Raw genomic sequence first — 20,628 nt, forward strand, 5'->3', positions numbered from 1 at the left:
CAATGATTCCATGAAGAAGGCAGTAAGGCATTTTCTGCTTATATTTCCTAGATGAGGAACTTGAGGTTTAGAAATAAGGCTTTTTACTCAGTCATACAAGTAATGGTCAGAGTAAGAGGAACTGACCTTTTCAAAGCTTGCAGAGCACTTTCATGTGTTTGATCATGATTTGATGTATTTAATCTCTAAATGTGCTAGATAGTTCTCTAATACTATACATTATAGAGAAGCTGATTGTTCTAGAATTCATCAAATGACTGTTTCAATCTAGAATCTTTGTTCTTTTTAAGGTGATGGAGTGGGTAGATTGTTGGGTTTGGAGTCAGAAAAACCCGAGTTCAAATCTGGCCTCAGATATTTATAAACTGTGAGACCCTGGGCAAGTCATTTTACCTGTGTTTGCCTCAGGTTCCTCAAAAGTAAGATAACAACATTTACCTCTTAGGATTGTTGTGAGGACCAACTGAGATCATATTTGTTAAGTGCTTAAGGCAATGCTTGGCACATGGCAGGTACTATATAGACATTCTCCTTCCTTTTCTTTCTTCCATTGATGGAAGGAGTAGCCTTGTTGGGACTATGTACCAATGAAATCACTATACTAGTGAAATCATAGCTCTAGTCTCTATTGCTATCCTGGATGGAACAATTGGAACAATTTGTTGAGGCGAATGAGGTACTTGGGCTTACAGCTGGAAATTTGGCTCTATTATGAGTTTCTAATTATTTAAAAATTTACCTTCCATCTTGGAATCATTACTGTGTATTGGTTCCAAGGCATAAGAGCTGTAAGGGCTGGACAAGAGGTTAAGTGACTTGCTCAGAATCACAGAGGTGGGAAGTGTCTGAGGTCATATGGTCTGGTCCTCATTCATTGAACCACCTAGCTGCCCACTGCCTGCCATGGACTTCTTAACCAAGAGTCCATTGTCAGATTTCAGGAGGCCCATGAACTTGGATGGAAAAAAGTCATCTTAATTTTGACTAAATTTTGGGTTCCTTTGTAATCCTATGTACTTTAGAAAGATGATTCTGAGAAGGGGTGTGTGTACTTCATCATGCTGCCAAAGGGGTCCAGGACACAAGAAGGTCAAAATCCCCTACAAAGACATCTTAGCAAAATCAGTGAGAAACAGCGGGCTTTGGGGGAAAGCATCCCTTGAACTGGTTTGGAATCTTTATTCTGCTATTTATTATCTCTGTGACTCTGGACAAGCCTCTTCACTTCATGAGGGGCTCAGTCCCCTCATTTGGAAAGCCACAAAGCCTGAAAGAGACCTTTAAGATCTCTTCTAGCTTTAATTCTGATGATCCTAATATCCTTGGTTTAAGGTATAGACTCTAATGCAAGGTGTAGATGAAACTTGCTTAATGCAAGAGAAAAGTTCCTGAAGGTATGTGTAAATTGAAACCATACACAACGAATGAATCATCTAAAATATATCAGGGCTGCTCAAGATTGAAATGAACCTCTCGCCAAATCCTTTTGTAAAACAAGATTCCTTTATGGTGTGTCTAATTGTCTCTTCATTTACCTGTTTTGATTAGTCTGGATTTTCTCCTATCAGAGGTTTCTTTTAAGTGGAAAACCTTCATGTATAAATGAATTAGTGTTAGTGGCCTCTTTTTGTTTTTCAACTCAGTGTTAAGAGAACCGAAGACATAAAATGGTTGTAGTCATCAATGGTCTTAGTTCCCATTTTACTTAAGAGACACAGGAAATTGTTGCAGGTCACTGTAGCTTAGGCCTTGATAAAAACAATAGGTTGTATATATGGAGCTCTTAGAAACAATCATACTGGGGCTTTATGGGTAGAAAGTCCTTTAAATACATTATTTTATGTGATCTCAATTTGATCATAAAGTAGAAAGTACAAGTATTATGATGCCCTTTTGACAGATGAGACAATGGAGTCTCAGAGAAAATGAGCATTTTGCTCTAGAGCCAGAAAAGGATCCCAGAAGTCATATAGTCCAATCTCCTCATTTTACAGAGATGGAAGATAAGGAATTGGAGGGGATAAAATTATTATGGTTTGACTAAATATAAGAGAATATGGTCGCCAATATTATAGCTCAAGTCAAAATGATTTTTTATTTAGTAGCTTTATTTATAAAATAGAAGGAAAGAGTAAAATAGAAAAATTGTGAAAGAAGGTTGAGTAAACAGTCCAGCTAATCACCCTAAATGTTTTTCTGGTGCCTGGCTCAATTCAGTTAACCCTCCACTGGAGGGTGCTCAGCCAGAGGACGTGGTGGTGAATAACCTTGAGGCCTCCTCTGGAAACTAATCTCTACAGAAGCCAGGAAAGGAATCAGCTTTTCATTCACCCACAAAAAGGGGGAAATCCAAGAGCAGTTTCACCAAATGCTAGAGTCCCAGGTCCATGCTGAAAGAAGGTTCTCCACCAGTCTCCAGAGCCTTGAAAGAGCTTGAAGACTTTGTGACAGGAAGTTTCAGTCACTTTTAAAGACCATTCTTTGTGTCACTTCCTGTTCCTTGTAGACTTTAAATTTGCTTAGGATGCCCAGGGGGCCGTCAGTTGCTTTTGGAGGTGCAAACCCTTTTAGTAAGTAATTTGTGGACTTTTCCTATTTTAGGGTTAAGTATGGGTGTATTCACTTTTGTTGATTAAATTTAAAAGTAGGCATGAGGAGAGTTAATCCCATCTTCACAGCCTGGGGAACTTAAGCAGATTTCCTGTGACCACAAAGATAAGACATGGTAGAGATAAAATTCAAACCAAAGTCCTCTGACACTGGTGGGGCAGTGGATAGAGCACTGAACCTGGAGTCAGGAAGACCTGAGTTCAAATCAGTCTCAGACACTTGCTGGCTGAGTGACCCCAGAAAAATCACTTGACCCTGTTTGCCTCATTTTCCTCATCTATCAAATAAGCTGGAGAAGTAAATGGCAAAACACTCCAGTGTCTTTGTCAAGAAAACCCCAAATGAGTTCATGAAGAGTCAGACATGACTGAAAAATGAATGACCAACAAGATCTATAAGAAAGTATGCCATGTTACTGCCCTAGTATACTCTGCTTTTCCTATTAGAATGTTATGGAATGTTCATTTTTTAGGTAGGAAAAAATAAATTACTCCTTTAATCTTATAGAGAGTTCTTTCATATGAAAAGTCTCCCCCCTTTAATGCCTTTAGTTTTTAGATTTTCCTAGAGTTAGTGCAGTTTAATGAGATTAAACTTTAAAAGCCACTTGAGTCCTTGAAAAGTATACCCTTCCAATAGAACTTTAAATGGAAATTTAATAGAAATAAGTAATTTAGATTAAATTAATTAAATAGAAATTTAAATAGAAATAGGTAAGATAATTTTACACACTCACAATAATACACACACACACACCCATGTATATATATAGGTGTGTGTGTGTGTAAATTTATGTAAAATTATCTTACCTATTTCTATTTAAATTTCTATTTAATTAATTTAATATATATATATGTATGTCAAATGGTGCCTTATCTAATTGGGAGAGGAGGGAGAGAGGGTGTCAAGTCAGTATTTAAATGTACCAAAAACAAATAATTAAAAAAAAAAAGGAAGTAATCTGTAGTGTGGAGAGAGAGCTCCCTCTAGTGTGGGCCTCAAGAAGAACACAGCATAAAGGAGTTTGAACTGTATTTTTATTAAACCTCCAGTTTCCCTGCTCATGATATTTCTGAAGAGGTACACTGTAGCCTATCTCTTGATTAGAATTCCAATTTGTTTAATGAGGTTTTGAAGCTTCTGGTGACTCGTTCTCTCACTTTTCTGAGGAGCTTTCAAGATTTCCAAGTAGTATATATTTCTCTGAGTTTCTTTGAAATCGACTAAAGCCAAGCTAAATTCTTGAATTCGTCCAACTTGACTAATGTTGGATGGTGTGTTTTTTATAATACAATGTTCATAATATAATTATGATACAGAATATAATTTAATATGTATTTCATAATATATAACAAATTTATACTCTAGAAGATGCATTTTATAATATATAACTATAATATAGAAATATAGCTTTTATGACATGTAATATCATTTAAGTTCTTTATAATATAATTATGGTCATAATTTGAACATTCTAGTTAGGAAAATGTGTCATGGAGTCTTGAAATTAAATAACCACCATCAGATTTATATACCGAAATGATCAGTGCTCAGAATCATCATGTGAGTCTTTGGGAAATGATGGGCTCTTGTGATTGGGAAGTGACAGTACTGTGATGCTGTTAGGGAGATGGCAAAGATGTGGGATAGTTGGTGATGCTTTGGGGCATAATTGTCATCTGGTCAACTTTAAATAAAACCACTGACTTAATTCATTCAGCAAATATAGAGTCCCTTCTAAGAATCTGGAAATAGAGAAATGAAGTCAGAGATAATGGATCAGATTTAGAACTGGAATGGACCCTGGTGGTTGCCTGGTCCTTCACAGAAGAGGAGCGCTGAGTCCCTGAGGCAGTAATTGCCTCATAGGGCAGATCACACAAGGACACAGAGCTCTTATACAAGGCAGAAGGTGATAGTGCCTTAAGAGAGTACCAAGGGCAATTGTGAGGTGGAAGAAATTTTATCCAGTCAGAGGTGGGAATCAGAATGGTCTCAAAGAAGTAACCTTTGAGTTCGGTCATGAAGTTACGTAGGCTTTCAGTAGACAAAAGTGGGGAGTTGAGAGTTAGGCATTCCAGATATAAAGTAACAATGTGGACAGAAGTCCCAACATTGAAAGAACAAGTTATATTGTATATATACATATATATTTACATATATATATATATATATATTTGAGTGGAAAGTAGGGATATAGTTGCTGTTGTTCAGTTGTTTTTTAGTCATGCCTGATTCTTTATGACCCCATTTGAGGTTTTCTTGGCAAAGCTACGAGTTGTTTGCCATTTCCTTCTTCAGCTCATTTGACAGATAAAGAAACTAAGGCAAACTGAGTTAAGTGACTTGGCCAGGGTTACACAGTTACTAAGTGTCCAAGGATAAATTTGAACTCAGGAAGATGAGTCTTCCTGACTCCAAGTCTGACACTTTATTCCCATCTGCCCTAGTGATATTGGTATAGACTGTTAAAATTTGTTAACATCAGGAACATTTGTTAGCATTGTTAACATTTGTTAAAAGTTAAGATTTACATAGTAATGATATTAGTGAACACTTAAAAAGCAAATACTATGTGCTAGGCACTCTGTTAAATGTTTTATAAATATGATATCATTTGATCCTCACAGCAAATGACAGTGGGTGTCATTACTATTCCCATTTTACAGATGAGGAAATTGAGGCAAACCAAGGATAAGTGATATGCCTAGGGTCTTGTAGCTAGTAAATGTCTGGAGTCTAGGTTTGAACGCATCTTCCTGACTCTGATGCTGGCCAGCCTAACTGCCACATAACTCTAAAGTATTCCAGAAGCATTGAAGCTTAAAATTCACTAAGGCTTTTGGGACAGTCTATACTATGTGATTTGATCTTTACAGTAACCATATGTAATAGATGTTTTATTATCTTCATTTTACTATTAATGGATTTAGGGCAGAAAGAAAATAAAATGAACTTTCCAGAGCTATGAAATTAGTGTCTGAGGTAGGATTTGAATTCAGCTCTTCTTCATTGCAAGTAAGGATCTCTCTGCCCCAGGCTAGAATGGTGAGTAGGAGGAAAGACTGGAAACCAGGTTGCTATGCTAAGGGTCTTTACCTTTAGTAGGCAATGGAGAGCTGCTGAATGAAGGTTTTTAAGGAAGGATCTCTTCATCAGGAAAATTACTCAGGAAGATGGGAGGTCAGATTGGAAGTAGGAGAACCTCCAAGAGCTGATCTCCAATTCAGCATCTCCTTCCTTAAAACCCTGCTCAGTGTAAAAATGTAATGAAATCTTGATGAAGAAACCTGGTACCAAAACAAAACAAACAAAACAAAACAAAAACCCAACCCTCCATTTTTGCAAGAAATGTGGCTTTTTTAATTGATATTTTCATCTATAAAGGATTCCTTGCTTTATTCCCATCTCTGAAAGGAAGGAAGTCATTTGTGGCTTTCAGGCTTTACTAACAGTTGCTGTGTCACTATTAATGCAACATATTCCATATTTTGAGATCTTATAGTTTGGAGAAGGCAAAAGACAGCCTGATGTTTATCCCAGCCCTTTTGCCCATCTCTCTTTTCACTGTTTTTTTTTTTTGTCACCAGCAGAAACCATGTAGGAAGTGGATGGAAGTCTTACAACCATATCCTAAAACAGAAAAATATTATACATACCCTGTACAAATGTTTGAAGGCTACCTTCCCATTCCTTGTTTCTCCAAATCATTGCTGACATAAACTTTTCATTTTATGGAGCATAGAAAATGTCAGACCTTCCCAGAAACCACCAAATCAAAATTTCAGAGGGCTAGAAGGGACCTTAAGAAGATTTATTTTACCCCCCGCCTTAAACTATTCCAGACACACGAGTATTTAAGAACTCCAGCCAGAGAAAACTTCACCACCTGTTTTTGTCTGACCTGTTAGCTTAGCTTAGCTCAGTGGGTTATGGCAACATGCTAATGAGGCCAGGGGAGTAGATTTAATCCCTCTGAGATCCAGCCATCACCAAATTGGGGGGAAATCTCTGGCTTCAGTTCAGGACTTCTCTCTTAATCCCCAGCAACCACTTGAATATAACATAGGTTTCAAACTGGAGTGATGAGTTTGTGGCTGAATAAATCTATCCTAGGTCTCCCCTAATAGCCCAACCTTTTTGTCATCATCATCATCATCATCATCATGGTGTGGGCTGGTATTCTTATCTTTGTAAATTTGAATAATAGGATACTAGACTGGGAGCTGGAAGGTACTTAGATCCCATTTCATACAACCCTTCTATTTTACAGATAAATTCATTGAGACCCAGAGAGATGGAATGCCTTTTCCCTATAGTCAGATTTTTCTCAAGTAACAAGCTGGGCTTTTATTCCAAATACAGTACCCTGTGCCATGCCATGCTATTTTCCAATGGTAATAGACAATGTGTCATTTACCATCTCTCCATGTTTTTTTATTATGTCATCGAAATATTTAGAAAGCTTTGGTTTGAGCAACATTTAAAAGTAAATTAAAGGAACTCAATGTATTGAGAGCCAGTCTTAGAGATAGAAGATCCTGGGTTCAAATATGGCCTCAAGCACTTCTGTGCTCTGTGACCCTAAGCAAGTCACTTGATCCCCATTGCCCAGCCTTTAGAGACATTCTGCCTTGGAACCAATATACAATATTGATTCTAAGATGGAAGGTAAGGGGTTAAAAATAAATACAACCAACAAATCAAAGTAAAAAATTCTTTACATTGGAATTTAAACAATGCCACTAAAACTATATTTCCTTGTTATATTATCTGTATTTATCTGGCATCAAATCTGTTTTTGGATGTGGGAAAGTTATTTTTGCTAATGTTGGGTCAAATATGTCATTTGGATGGTTTATTAAGAAAGAGAAGACTAAGTTGAGATTTAATGAAGTTAAAAAAGTGTTGACCATCTATCTATATCTAATCTATATCTATATCTATATCCATATCTATATCTATCTAGATCATCTATATCTATATATCTATATATCTATGAGGTGGAGGTGCTAAGTGTTGAGGATTTAAAGGAAGAAAATAAAACACTTCCTATCTTCAATAAACTTATATTTGCCTTGGGGGAAATGTCATGCAGACAGATAAAACACATTGATCTGAAGAGGGAGAATGCACTAAAAATCCAGTTGGCAGCTCAGAAAAAGATTTGGCTTTCAGTTGTCACCTGAGTTGAGCTTTAATGGATGGTAAAGATTCTGAGATGCAGGGGGAGGAGGGAATGTATTTCTGGATAGAATACAACTTGGGCAAAGGAAGGGAGATGGGAGGTGAAATTTAGGTTCAGGGAATAGTTAGTTGGCTAGTTTGGTTGGAATATAGAATATGAAAGGGAATAATAAGGCTAGAGATGTAGATTGGAGCCATATTATAGGTGGCCTTAATGAGAGGATAAGGGGTTTGTGCTGTATCTTAGAGATAGATAGACGTGAAAGATTTTTGAACAGGAAAGTGATGTGTGTCTTAGAGAGATGATTTTGATTGCCCTGTAGAAGACGTCACTGTGCTGTTCTGAAAAGTTATTACAATGTGGAGATAGTCTTGAATTCTTGAAAACCATACCAGAGGGACACAAGCTTTGGCCCATCCAACTGGAAAGATCTAGAGTGTGGCTGTAGCTACATATTACATTTGCTATTTGAGAATCTGCATAACTAAATACAAAGAGGTTCACCATATGTCAGGATCCTATATCTAAGGCTGGAAGGAGTCATCTAGTTCCACCCCCAGATATCACCTAGAAGGAAATAGACTCGAAGATTCCAGAATCTCAAAGAGTAGCTTGTTGAGGTCACATAAGTATTAAGTATCAGAGCCAAGATTCCAACTCAGATCTGGCAGAGGTTCAGCGCTTCAATTTCAGAACTCTTTCCAGTGCACTAACAATTAGTCACTTGGTAAAGAATTCTTTAACCACTGGCAACCATTGAAACAAAGAAAAATACAGCTAAACTATTAGCTTGTGCCGTTTCCCTTCTGCTTCTATACCAATGATGGTAAAATAGTGGAAAAGGGGGAAGGGAGGGAGGAAGAATGCCAAGTATCACTTTGTTGGTTTTGTTTTTTTTAGATTTATTTTATTGATTTTTTACAAAATTTGCAAACATTAACCTAAATTATTACTCTAAACATCGCATCCTTGTTCAGTGACCAGCAAGTGGCCATAGTCCTAGAGGAACTGAATTATATTAAATTAATGATAAATTAAATTAGAGGTCAAAAGGAAGTTACTGCTATATGGAAGTATAGGTTCTTTCTAGGGTTTTTTTTTAGAGAGGCAGATAAATTAAAGGCCTTGACTGAGTTGGCATTTCAAAAGGCATTTGTTGATGAGATTTGGTAATCTTATTTTGCAGGATAAATTTTTAGCAGAAATATTAATAATGACAATAATAATAATGATTATTCTAATGACCTTTTCCCTTTAAAGGTGAAGTTTTTAAGGTTTAAGACTTAAAATTTCCCATTATATTTGAACAAAGGAGTCCCTTACATTGAGAAATGGTTATGGTATTATATGGTTCATGGGAATTTGCAGAGATCATCATAAATAGGTCAGGAACTTATATGTCAAACTTTTTGAGAGAAGATAAAGGGAGTAGAGAAACTTGACAAAAACCTGTGTGTTAAATTTAAATGCTAAAAAGAAAACACCTAGTCATTTCACCACAGAAGTAACTTACTTTCCTCTGAATGGTGCTTTCCATCAAAATATCCTTAACCAGAAAATAAGGAAAGAGGATAGAGAGAAACACAACTAATAAATTATCTTCCTGGCACTAGGATACATTTTAAGGTCCTGGGGCCTTGTCTCATCTTACCTTTTATCCACAGTGAGAATCAGATACTATGAAGTGGACCTGTGATATTCCCATTAACAGATGTTCCCATTTTACAGATTAAGAAACCGTGGTGGAGAGAGGTTAAGTGACTTACCCAAGATCAACCAGTAAATGGCAGAGGGAGAATCTGAACTCAGGTTTTTCTGACTCCAAGACCAGTGTTATATCTAGTCCTTTACTCATGGAGAATCTCTTGGGGATCAACCATTATCCCCATTAATTTTAATTATTAATATTGAGAATTAATTATTTCTCATTTCTCAAAAATAATTAATTGAGAGTTAATATTGAGAATCCCAAGTGAGGAAACTTCTATTACTGATGAAGGTGGGTACCCTTGTTTCCATTTATAGTTTTAGAAAATTACTCAGACTACTGAGAGGTTAGATGACTTGCTAAGGTTTCCCCAGTCAGTCAAAATGTCAGAGGTGAGACTTGAACTCAGGTTTTCTTGAGTTTGAGGCTGGCACTCTATCCACACTCATATGCTATTGCCTTGAGTAGGCCAATCACTTAGAATTTTTTTTCTTCTTTTTTTTTTGTTATTAACCAATAAGGTAACATTGAATTGTCCTGCTCTTAGACATTAAAATAAACTTTAAAATACATGTGAAAACATGTCTTTTTTTCAGTAGTGTTGAAGTGATAAAGGAGGGTTTATATCCAGCTTGATCCTAGGTTACCAGTGATTATTCATTCATTCATTCACTCAATTATTCATCCATCAGTCCAACAAATACCCAATAGGCTTCTACCATATGCAGAACATTGTGCAAAGTGATGGAAGAAGTAAAAGCAAAACTGAGTCCCTCTCTTCTTGGAGCATATAATTTAGTGGGTGAGATAAAATAGTAAATGGATGAATATAATACAGATTAAAGAGTTTCTCACTGCATGAAGTGAAGTGGAAATGATATTTTTAAAAGTTGAGCTTCCCTTGTCAAAATAAATGATACTTTTCTTCCTGATCCCCAGCATACAGGATTGTTAATTTCCATTCTCTTTCTCAAGGAGATAAAAAAAATTCCACCTTCTTTGATTGTGGTTTTCAGTGGTCCTCTCTTCCTTTCCCTGGATGCCATCATTAGCTAGAGTTCAGGAGGGAGTAAGGGTGGAGCAGAAAGAAATGGTCCTTATCAGCTCTAGAAGTAGTATTTTCCATATCACTGCTTAGTGCCTATCCTGCTGGCCACAGGACTCTCTTCTCACCTGGCTCTTTCCAAAGGAGAAAATGGTGGTGGCAGAAGTGGTGGAAAGGATTAATAATAACAACAGTAATAATAACAATGATGGTGCGGATGGAAACATTAAGAACAATAATTATTAGTCAACATTTATATGTTTTAAAGTTTGCAAAATGCTATAATATACATCTATTTATCATCTACCTATCATCTCTCTCTCTTTTTACATATATATGTATTAGCTGATTCTCAGAACCACCCTGAGAGGTACGTGTTATTATCATTCTCATTTTACAGATAAAGAAACTGAGGTTGAGAGGTTAAAAGACTTACCCAAGGCCAGCTAGTAAATGGCAGAGCCAGAATTTCATCTAGAGTCTTTCTGACTCTAAGATAAGAGCTTTTTTCTATTCTTACGCTCATAAAGATCCTCTTATGTAAAAGCCAGCCTTTAGATAGAATAGTGGAGGATACCATGACTGGACTGTCTAACATTGGTACTCCTGTGGTAAAAGTCAGTCACTCTATTTTCAGAAAGGATATGAAGTTAGAGGTGCACATATGGAGTTTCCAAATATTTAAACAAAGCCCTTACATTTCCCATTTGGCAGGAGTGACATCTACTACTAATTTGGCTGGAGACCATGACTGTAGGCTCTGCTTAGCAACTGCAGTTCATCAAGCCTTCCTCTAAACTTCTTTACAAGGAAATGAAAGCATCCTTGAGATGTGATCAGGCTAGACTCAGATTGAACCCTCCTTGGAACTTCCTAATTGCTTGAGGAATGAAAGCCAGGCATGCAAGTAGTCAGTGCTTTTAAAGCTTGATGGATGGTCCACTGTCATAGGAGTCAACACCTTCTTGCCAGCCATGATGTCATGGAGAGTTGGGAGTTGGGTCCAAGGGAGCTGCATCCCACTGAACCAATGCCAGATCCTTGCTGAGTATCCTTTACACAGAGTTTTTGATGTAATGGCTATTTTCCAGGGAATTCCATGTCCCCTCCCCACTTCCCTGAGCAGTTTTAGTGTATCCCATATAACCTGCTTGGAGCTGGTGACACATTTACTTGATCCTTTCTGCTGGGCCATGGTGGGCTGACTTGGTGCTAAAAGATCTTGCATCTCTGGCTGATGATGAGAAATAGACTTTTGGGGTATGGGTACCTTAGGAGTTCCTGGGCTTCCTGAAACTGACTGCAATATTTTAAAAGATCTGCAATTTCATCTACGTGAATGCTGCCTTTATGAATGTATGACATATTTCCTATGGTGGCTATATGGTATAGTAGGTAGAGTGATAGACTTAAAGTCTAGAAAATCTGAGTTGGTAAATGCTCTAACTTTGCTGGGCCTCTATTAAAAATGAGTGGTTTGTATCTAAATACCTATACGGTCCTTTTAGCTCTAAATTTGTGATTTTATGATCCCTTCGGGCTATCAAAAGAGTTATCATGACATACTACAGATAAAATATGACCAACTTTTTGGTGATGAATTCTTTGAATTTCCTTAGTTTGGTTTTGGGACCATCAGAACTCTCTAGTAATTACCAACTTGATAAAACTGCTTAGGACTTGATCTTTGTAAATATGATTTTGACAACCAAGTATCATCTCCATACCAAAAGGAAACAGCTGAAAAGGATGCTTTAAAAAACCTCATTCTTTGGTCAAATGTGTTTAGGATGCTGTGGACAGTGCCCTTAGTTTGTTTTGGCTAGTGAAGGAAAAGGGCAGCTCTTCTCATTGAAGTTCATCAAGAAATAATCATACTTTCTTTTCTGATCATCTGTCACATTATCAATATAATTTCCATATGCTAAAATATGCAAAGTCTTCATTCTACATGAAGAAACATGCTTTTTTTTAATGTTTGCCCTCTCCTCCTCTGAAATGCAAATCAATTTTTTATGTCTGTCAAATACCAGAACACATTCCAGTGATTAACGGCCCTGCTTTAATGTGATGAAAGAAATTAATTTTAGATGTGTTTGGGGTTTAGAAGTAATTTGTGCAAAAATAAGATCCTGCTGTGATTCAACTATTGCCTACCAATTTGAAATACTCTGTCCTGGGAAATGTGTTATTGGCACATTTATCATAGATCACAGCTCATTATTTAAAAGGCTGACAAGTGTCTTGTTGCACATTTATTAGGGAACAGAGCCTTAATCATGTCTGTGGTTTTAAGAGTTCCTGTCCTGTTAGATTTGTGACTTTTTATACAGAGGAATTTTAAGAGGGAAAAATCTCCCGGACCAGTCCCTGAAAGGATGATAACTTTATAGAGATTTTAAAAAGAGTTATAAGTCCTTACCATCATAAAAACAAGACAGGTCCTATTTTATTTTTATATTCTGATGAGCAAACTCAACATTTTCATGGATTCAGTTCTGTTCACCCCTCAGAACATTATCCCAAGCTTGCAAAACTTTTCTGCTTTCTAGAAATCAAACTTACCTACATGGAGATTTTTTTCATGGACCAAAGAAGTAAAGTAAAAAGAATGTGAAAAAGCAAAACTAAGAATACTCAGTATTTCCAAGAGTGGTAATTCCAGAATTTTACAATTCTGACAACGTTCCTATTCTGATGAATACTATTACTTCAAATAAGAACTCCAACAAACTTTTGAACAAAGTTGAGAAAGGTGGTGATTGACCATAATTAACATTCATCAGGCAGCTTGAACAGTGAATTTGGACAAAGGGGAGCTAGATAAAGACCTCAGTCTCCAAGAACTTGGCCTTATTTGGTTCCCTAGGAATGAAGGTTCCAGTGGAGAGAGGCAGCAATATGACTTGCTGATTTAAGCAGTAGTCACTGTTGTTTTGAGGGATGGGAAAGATAAGGGACTGAAAAGGAAAAGGTTGACCAAAGTCAACAAAAGAAGTCCCATAGCATGAAGAAAATAATTCTGGGGGATATACTTGAGGGAATATTTTTTGGGGGAATTAGGGACCAGAAAAACCCCAAGTCTTGATCAATATGAGTCTTGGGGAATTATAGTACCTGCCGCTTATTAAGTTAAGATGGAGCCAGAAAAAAGACTAATGCTGTTTACCAATTGTTAGAGGTGAATGGAGAGTTGGTATGGTCACAAACTTACTTAGGATACATTAGTTCTATACCTGTGACTCCTTTTTTTTCCTTCCCAGGAGTGGTGTTAATTTATCATAAAATCAAATATTTAGAGGGTAGTTCTATTGGTGAAAGTAATATGACTAGGAAAATCTCATCAATTCTGTTTTTCAAGTATTTCTTAAAGTACTCCATATTCTGAACTCATTTCACAGAAAGATTAAGACATGAGCGAGAAATATAACTAGGGCGGAGTATCTGGGCATTTTCCCAGGCTGCTGAGATGCAAAGGATGCCGACAGAAATTGTACTGCAAAAGGTAGAAACCACTGAGCCTAGTGCCTTCTTAGCAAGAATAGTTAAAATAGAAGTCTATCAAGATGACATACTTTCTCTCCCTGTTCTATCAAAAATATAAGCTTCTCCCCAGTCTGGCTCTGTCCAAATCCTTCTCCTTGCCCTCCCCAATAGTGAATTCAAGGAGACGCTAGGCTCAAAAATTTATTTGTGGACACCTTTTGTGATGATTGACCCCAGTGCTACCTGGACCTTTGCTCTATCCATAGCAAGGATGCCTCTAGAAAAGAAAAGTGTATAGGGGCCATTAGTTCACTTTTCCTTGAAAGAATCAGAAGGTACAATGGGAGGAAGAGGGAATGAATGGAGTAGACCTTGAGACTAACCAAGAAGGATATAGTTTAGCATCAAACAAGTATACCTAGCAAAAAGAGAACTTTGTGGGCCTGATTTTGCTTTCTCCTCCCTTCTCTCAGGTTCCATGGTGAGGCAAGATCACTAATCCCTCTGCTGTGAAGGGGAAAGAGCAGGATGGCCATTAGGAAGAAGATACTGTTACTACGGAGAGCGAGATCCATTCTGAAGATGATGGAATTGTTTGGACATAGAAGGTTTAAATCATAAAATTCTTGAAGGAGAGGAAAATCCCAAAGGTATGTGGGAAAACCCCCCAAACTTGGACCTGTAAAAATAGACTTGAATCCAGGACTTCAATCCCCAGAAGTCCTTGCTCCACTTCCCCAGAATGCTTTGTAATCTCACTGAATTCTCACCTGGGCCCAGAGCAAAATCATTATTTAAAGGGTCTCCGCCCATGGCAGGGTCTCTTCTCTTCCTGGCTCCTCTGGCAAACAGACGCGTCTCATGATGTGAGTGAAATTTGCTCATGGCCCACCTAGCACGTGCTTCTCTTGCTTGTATTTTCTTTAACCCTTGACCTTTAATAAACTTCATAAAATTAATACTCCTTGCAGAGAGAAACTAATTTCTACCTCTATCAGTATCTCCTAAATTTTAATCTTTATAGACCTTATTAGTGATAAAACAAAAGAAGCAACTGAGAGAACATAATTTATTGAGCTATCAACTTAACTTTTTCATTGATGTTGAGTTTTTTTAATTAATTCATACACATTGAGGGCAGTCCTTGAAGAGAGGCCTTTGCAAGCAATATTCTAGAATATGTCCCATTTTTCTCATTATGTAATTATCTGAAATATATTGAGGAGTCAAGTTCCCATCATGCTAATTACTGATGATAAAGGAAACATTTGATTGGGTAGACTAGAATGTCAGGCTTGGAGGCTGTCCTTCAAAAAGGTACTTTCTCAACCATAACTTTCAATTTTGCTATTCTCTGCTTTCAAATTAACGCAACTAAGTATCAAGGCTCATTGACATAATTTGGAGGATCTTGTCTAATTCTTTGTCTTCTGCAGTGAATATTTAAACATAACCTGCTGATCTCTTCTTGGTGGTTGCTTTGCTTACTCTCATCATGAAGAAATGAGGGAAAGATTATTAAGTGTTTCATGTTATTTTGGGTTTATGAGAAGCCACCTCCACCTATTTGCATCTTTCTGAACAAAACTAAATGCTGTGTTTTTATTTAACTAGAATGTGTCTTTTTATAGAAGAATGTCAACACCAATGAATTGAAGTCCTTTAAATGATGTCCCAACTCATTTGTTGCTGGTTAAAAATTGTGTATTAAAGAAAACAACAGTTTAATTTAGGTTTATGGAGTTTGCTCCTACTAACTCCTTTACTGCTATTCTGGGACCATTTCTGCAAAAGTAAAGGACTGAAGACCACTTGGGGTTGTTGCTAATTTAATGATTGTACATACCTGCAAGATGGAGATGGCATGGGGTGGGGGGTGGTAAGGGGAGATGGGTGAGGAGTCACCTAGTGATCAAACTTCTGATGATGTCTCAATATTTACTAGACTAGTCTTCAGACAATAGATACAATCTGCCTGGAATGTTTTGTCCCTTTACTATGCCTCTTAGAATTCCTAATTTCAGCTAAAATTCCATCATCTACATGAGACTTTTCTTCATCCCACCAGCTACTAATGACTGCCTGCAAAAATAAGCTTTTTTTTTTTTAACCATTGCCTTCTGTTTTAGAACTGATATTAAGTACTGATCCCAAAGCAAAAAAGTGGAGAAGGCGAGGCTTTTGGAATTAAGTGTCTTGCCCAGGACCACATAGCTAGAAAGTATCTGAGGCCAGAATTGAACCCAGGACCCCTTGTCTCCAGGCTTGGCTCTCTGTCTGTAGGAGCCACATAGCATGCCCAATATGGTATTTTAAAAAATTTCTTTGTGACATTAAAGTTCCCAGGTATCTCTCTTCCTTTCTCTGCACTAGAGAAGGAATAATTTGATTCTATCATAACTCTCTCTATAAAGCACCAGTTCTTTCTCTTAAGATAGACATAAACAAGTTATCCTTCAAACAATATTTCTTATGCTGTATATAATATTCTCTTGGTTCTACTCATTTCACTCAATTTCATATATTGCCATGTTTTTTTTTAAATTAAAATAATATTATATTTTCTTTGTTCTTTTTTTGAATATACTTAAATTTGTAGAAATTGTTTCCTTTCACAGAATGTAAGCTCTCTGAGGACAGGCATTATTTCACTTTCATCTTTGTAGATTTAACTGGAACAAAGCAGATGCTTGATTGATTTTTTTTAACAAATTGTACTCCAACATAAGTTTTGTAAAGATAATTTTAGGGTTGTGACTTAAAATCTAAATTAATTGATTACCAGGGAAAAATCGCAAATAAAATACCCAAGTCAGTTTGGAAATTTATGGTAATTTTAATTAATATAGAGGGAAGGATTTAAGGAGAAAGAGGGACGAGGATATAGGATTTCTCCCAACTGGCCTGTGCCAGGGGGAGTTCAAGATCTCCACCACTAGGTCTCTAAAGGAGATGAGAGGCTTCTAAGAGGATAAAGTTTGGAAAGTAGAGGAGGAAAAACTCAGCCAGAAACTCACCACAGAACCAGACAATAGCTTGTAGCCACACCAAGATGCCAAAAGCCCCAGCCACCTCTCCACCACCAAAGGTACTGGAGAGAGGAAGTGAGCCAAATATATAGATCTTTTACTCGTGTGTTCCCTCCTCTAAATGCCCATTCTTTAGTTCTCATCTTCTTTGATTAGATTATATCTTTAGATTTACTTAACACTTCTTTGTTAAGTTCACCTTTTGTTAGTTACTTGACCTTTTTGTGATTAATTTAACCTTTATAGTTACTTAACACCTTTTGGTAGTAAGAACTAAAAATAGACTTAGCTTAAAGTTCTAACTTCACTATAAAGTAAGAACTAAGTACCTTCATTGTTCAATAAGGAGATTATAATTTCATCTTCACCATAAAGTAAGATCTAAGCAGGGTGGAGTAATTTAAAGTTCACAGTATCCAGGGTTTCTAAACATTGGGGCCATGAAATTTTTTAAAAACAAAAATATTTTGATAACTGTGTTTCAAAATACCTGGTTTAATTTGTAATCCTATGCATTTTATTTTATTAATTTAAAAACATTATTCTCTGAAGGGGTCCATAATCTTAGTCAATTTGCCAAAGAGATTCATGAAGTGCACGTGCGCCACGCGCACACACACATACATTAAATCCTTTTTATAGATAATAATTATTTAGACAGATATCACATACATTAATGACTGAACGACTCCATACATGATATTAACTTTAAAATATTTAAAAATACTTAGACATTGGAGATCTTATAGATAAAATTCATAGACCTTCAAATGATAATATAAGTTTTCATTATGTTTCATATCTTATGTCCATCCATAATCCTTATACCACTGTGGCTGTCATACCTGATGTAATTTGTATACCTATGTATTTTATTTCATTCATTTAAGAACATTACTTTGAGAAGAGGTCCATAATTTTAACCAGTTTGCCAAAGAGATCCATGAGGCAAAAAGAAAAAAAAGTTAAAACCCTTCTTTGAGTCAGTTATCATTTAGATAGACATCACAAATACTAATAAAAGATGAAAGATTCAGTACATTATATTGACTTAAAAATATTTTAACATATTCATACATTGGAATCTTATAGATAAAATTTATAGACAACCAAATGATAATATAAGTTTTCATTATGTTTCATATCTTATGTCCATCCAATCTCATTGACAGTTTGCTCCTCAAGAACCAGATATATAAATCCAGAGATTTGTAGGTGTGTGTATATTAAACACTTGTGTTATTCATCTCTGGATCTTTGTAGATATTTAATATTACTCCTATCTGACTACTCCCTTCTCTGTTGTGCCAACATGACATGCAAAATAAAGCATGAAAAAGTAATATTTAATAAGTACTTAAATGAAAATTAAAAATAACAAGGAAAGTGTCACATATTCTGGATCAATTATTAACTACTTCCTTTTCCTTCAGAATTCTTGGGAAACAATCTCTTCCAAGATTCTTGCCTCATGTTTGTGGGGATTCAGGATATCACTGAACAAACCTTGCTGTCATGGCTCCAATCCTCCTTTCATTTCATGTTTCCATGTGTTTATCAGCTTATCTGGTCTCTGGCAATACTTGGTTGGGCAATCATTTCTATATTGTCCTGGTTCATTTCCCTTATCTGGCACTCTCTAAAGCTCTTAGTTCAGTGCCTGGCACTTAGTAGGTACTTAAATATTTCTTCCTTTCTCTTCTCTGGCTTCCTCCATGCAGCAGTGGCTATCATCTCCCTTTTCTTCTTCTTTTTTTTTTTTTGTTCTAAGGACAAAGTCTTCCTGTGTGATTTTTAAATCTCCTTCATCTTGCTTGGTCTAGCATCCAAAATTGTGCACACCCACACTACACAGGCATGTGCTAGTCAATGACAAATCAGAAATAACTAACTGCCCACCTGGGCTATCCTAAGCCAAGCTTGAGCCACCATTGGCACATGTGAGGCACAGGAAGTGAGGTAGGGAACAGCCTCTGGAATTCGCTCACTTCCTGTGGACAGGGCTAGGCGCCAGTTCGTGCTAGGAGCTCAAGCAGAGAGGAGGCCCGCAGACAGCTTTCCTTCAGATCGGTCACGTGAGTGAAAGGACTGATTCCCTTCCCTGCCTTGGCCTTCCGAGGCCTAAACACCCTCTGGCTCTGCCAGAAGGTTGAGTTAACCTCTTTCCTTGTCCCCTTCTTTCCTTCTCTCCCTCTCCTTCTTTCTTATTCCCGTTATAATTAAACTGCCATAAAATTCCATTCTGACTTGAGTGTTTCATTTAGGAATTTCATAAGTGAATTCCTTGGCAACCTTAAATTAATATATATCAATCTTTTAAAGTGATTTCAATATCACACCTGTGTCCAGGTACATAGCCATATGGGTATTAAAATCCTAGAAGCTTCAGTCTTTCCTGTCTTTAAGTGCTAGAGCTTCATGGAAGATGACAGTTTTCTTCCTATTAGCCTTCTTTTGTTTTGCTTTTCCCTCAGCCCTCTACCCCCATGGATCTATAATCTCATCAGTGAGGGTACTCCCTCCAAAGGCACAGATTTCTATCTCTCCACACTTGCACCTCTTGGGAAATTTGTGTTCATGATCTCCTATAATTTCTCTATCAGAGTTTCAGTGAACATTCTAAGGGCTTCCCTTAAGAGCTCTTGATACCACATGACTACTGATGGAACATTCAGTCTATCCAAAGATTATCCTTCACTCTTGCTAAACAAATAGTTCACCTTCCCTCCCCTTCATTCCATCATCCAACTTCCTGATGATTCTGTTTAAGTTCCTTTTCTCGTGCATTTTTTTTTGGTTTGTTCTATGCTGTGGCCTTCTCACCAGGGATCTCTCCATTGTCCTTTAGTTGACTAAGTTTAATTTAAAAATTTAGATGACTTATAATTTAATTCTTATGAAAGTGGGTATTAAAAAGGTGGACTTATACTTCAAAAATTAGACTGGGTTGATGAAAAACAATGTGTCATTTTCCTATCTATCTATCTATCTATCTACTCCTTTTCAAATCTGTTTTCAGTCTATTATACATCTATAAAATTTGACATATATATACACTTACATACATACACATAATTATAGACCAGTTTTACAGATTGACCATTAATCTAAAGTCTATTGTCTGGCTAGCATACATTCTTCCAATTTTTGTTCTTCCAGTGCAAATCACTTTAGAGTGATTATGGATTTTATTTGAGAGGTTCTATAAAGTTGTGCCATTTGATATAATCAGCATGCCATACATAAAAAGCATGTGAAAAACCTCAGAATCTAAAGAGAATCTTTTCTACTTGGATTCTTGCATTGGATGTCCTCCATGTTTATGGGAACAACATTGGTAAGCTTAAGATTCCCTATTTTGAACCTTTCTTGGTATTAAAAATCAGAGCATGATTAAAGTTAATTCTTGTTATTTCATAGAATAGATTATTATTTTAATTTTCATCATGAGACAACATAATTGGAGAAAAATATTTAAGGCATCATCTTGTTCAGTTCAATTGAATGTTTGTTTTTGTTAGCCATCATACAAGTACACTGGATCTTACATTCTTTGCATCTT

At 36.6% G+C, this 20,628-nt stretch overlaps 1 long non-coding RNA gene across 2 annotated transcripts in view; it reads left to right on the forward strand.

Annotated features, from left to right (window-relative positions):
- Positions 1–16,503, forward strand: part of LOC130455934 (uncharacterized) — a 69,072-nt gene extending 52,569 nt beyond the window's left edge. For both annotated transcript variants that reach the window (XR_008914221.1, XR_008914222.1), the window contains one exon: positions 14,511–16,503. This is a non-coding gene — a long non-coding RNA (uncharacterized LOC130455934). The remainder of the gene's footprint in view (positions 1–14,510) is intronic.
- Positions 16,504–20,628: the final 4,125 nt, after the last annotated feature.

Source organism: Monodelphis domestica, chromosome 8 (assembly GCF_027887165.1).
Source record: "Monodelphis domestica isolate mMonDom1 chromosome 8, mMonDom1.pri, whole genome shotgun sequence".
In the NCBI taxonomy this organism is placed as follows: Eukaryota; Metazoa; Chordata; class Mammalia; order Didelphimorphia; family Didelphidae; genus Monodelphis; species Monodelphis domestica.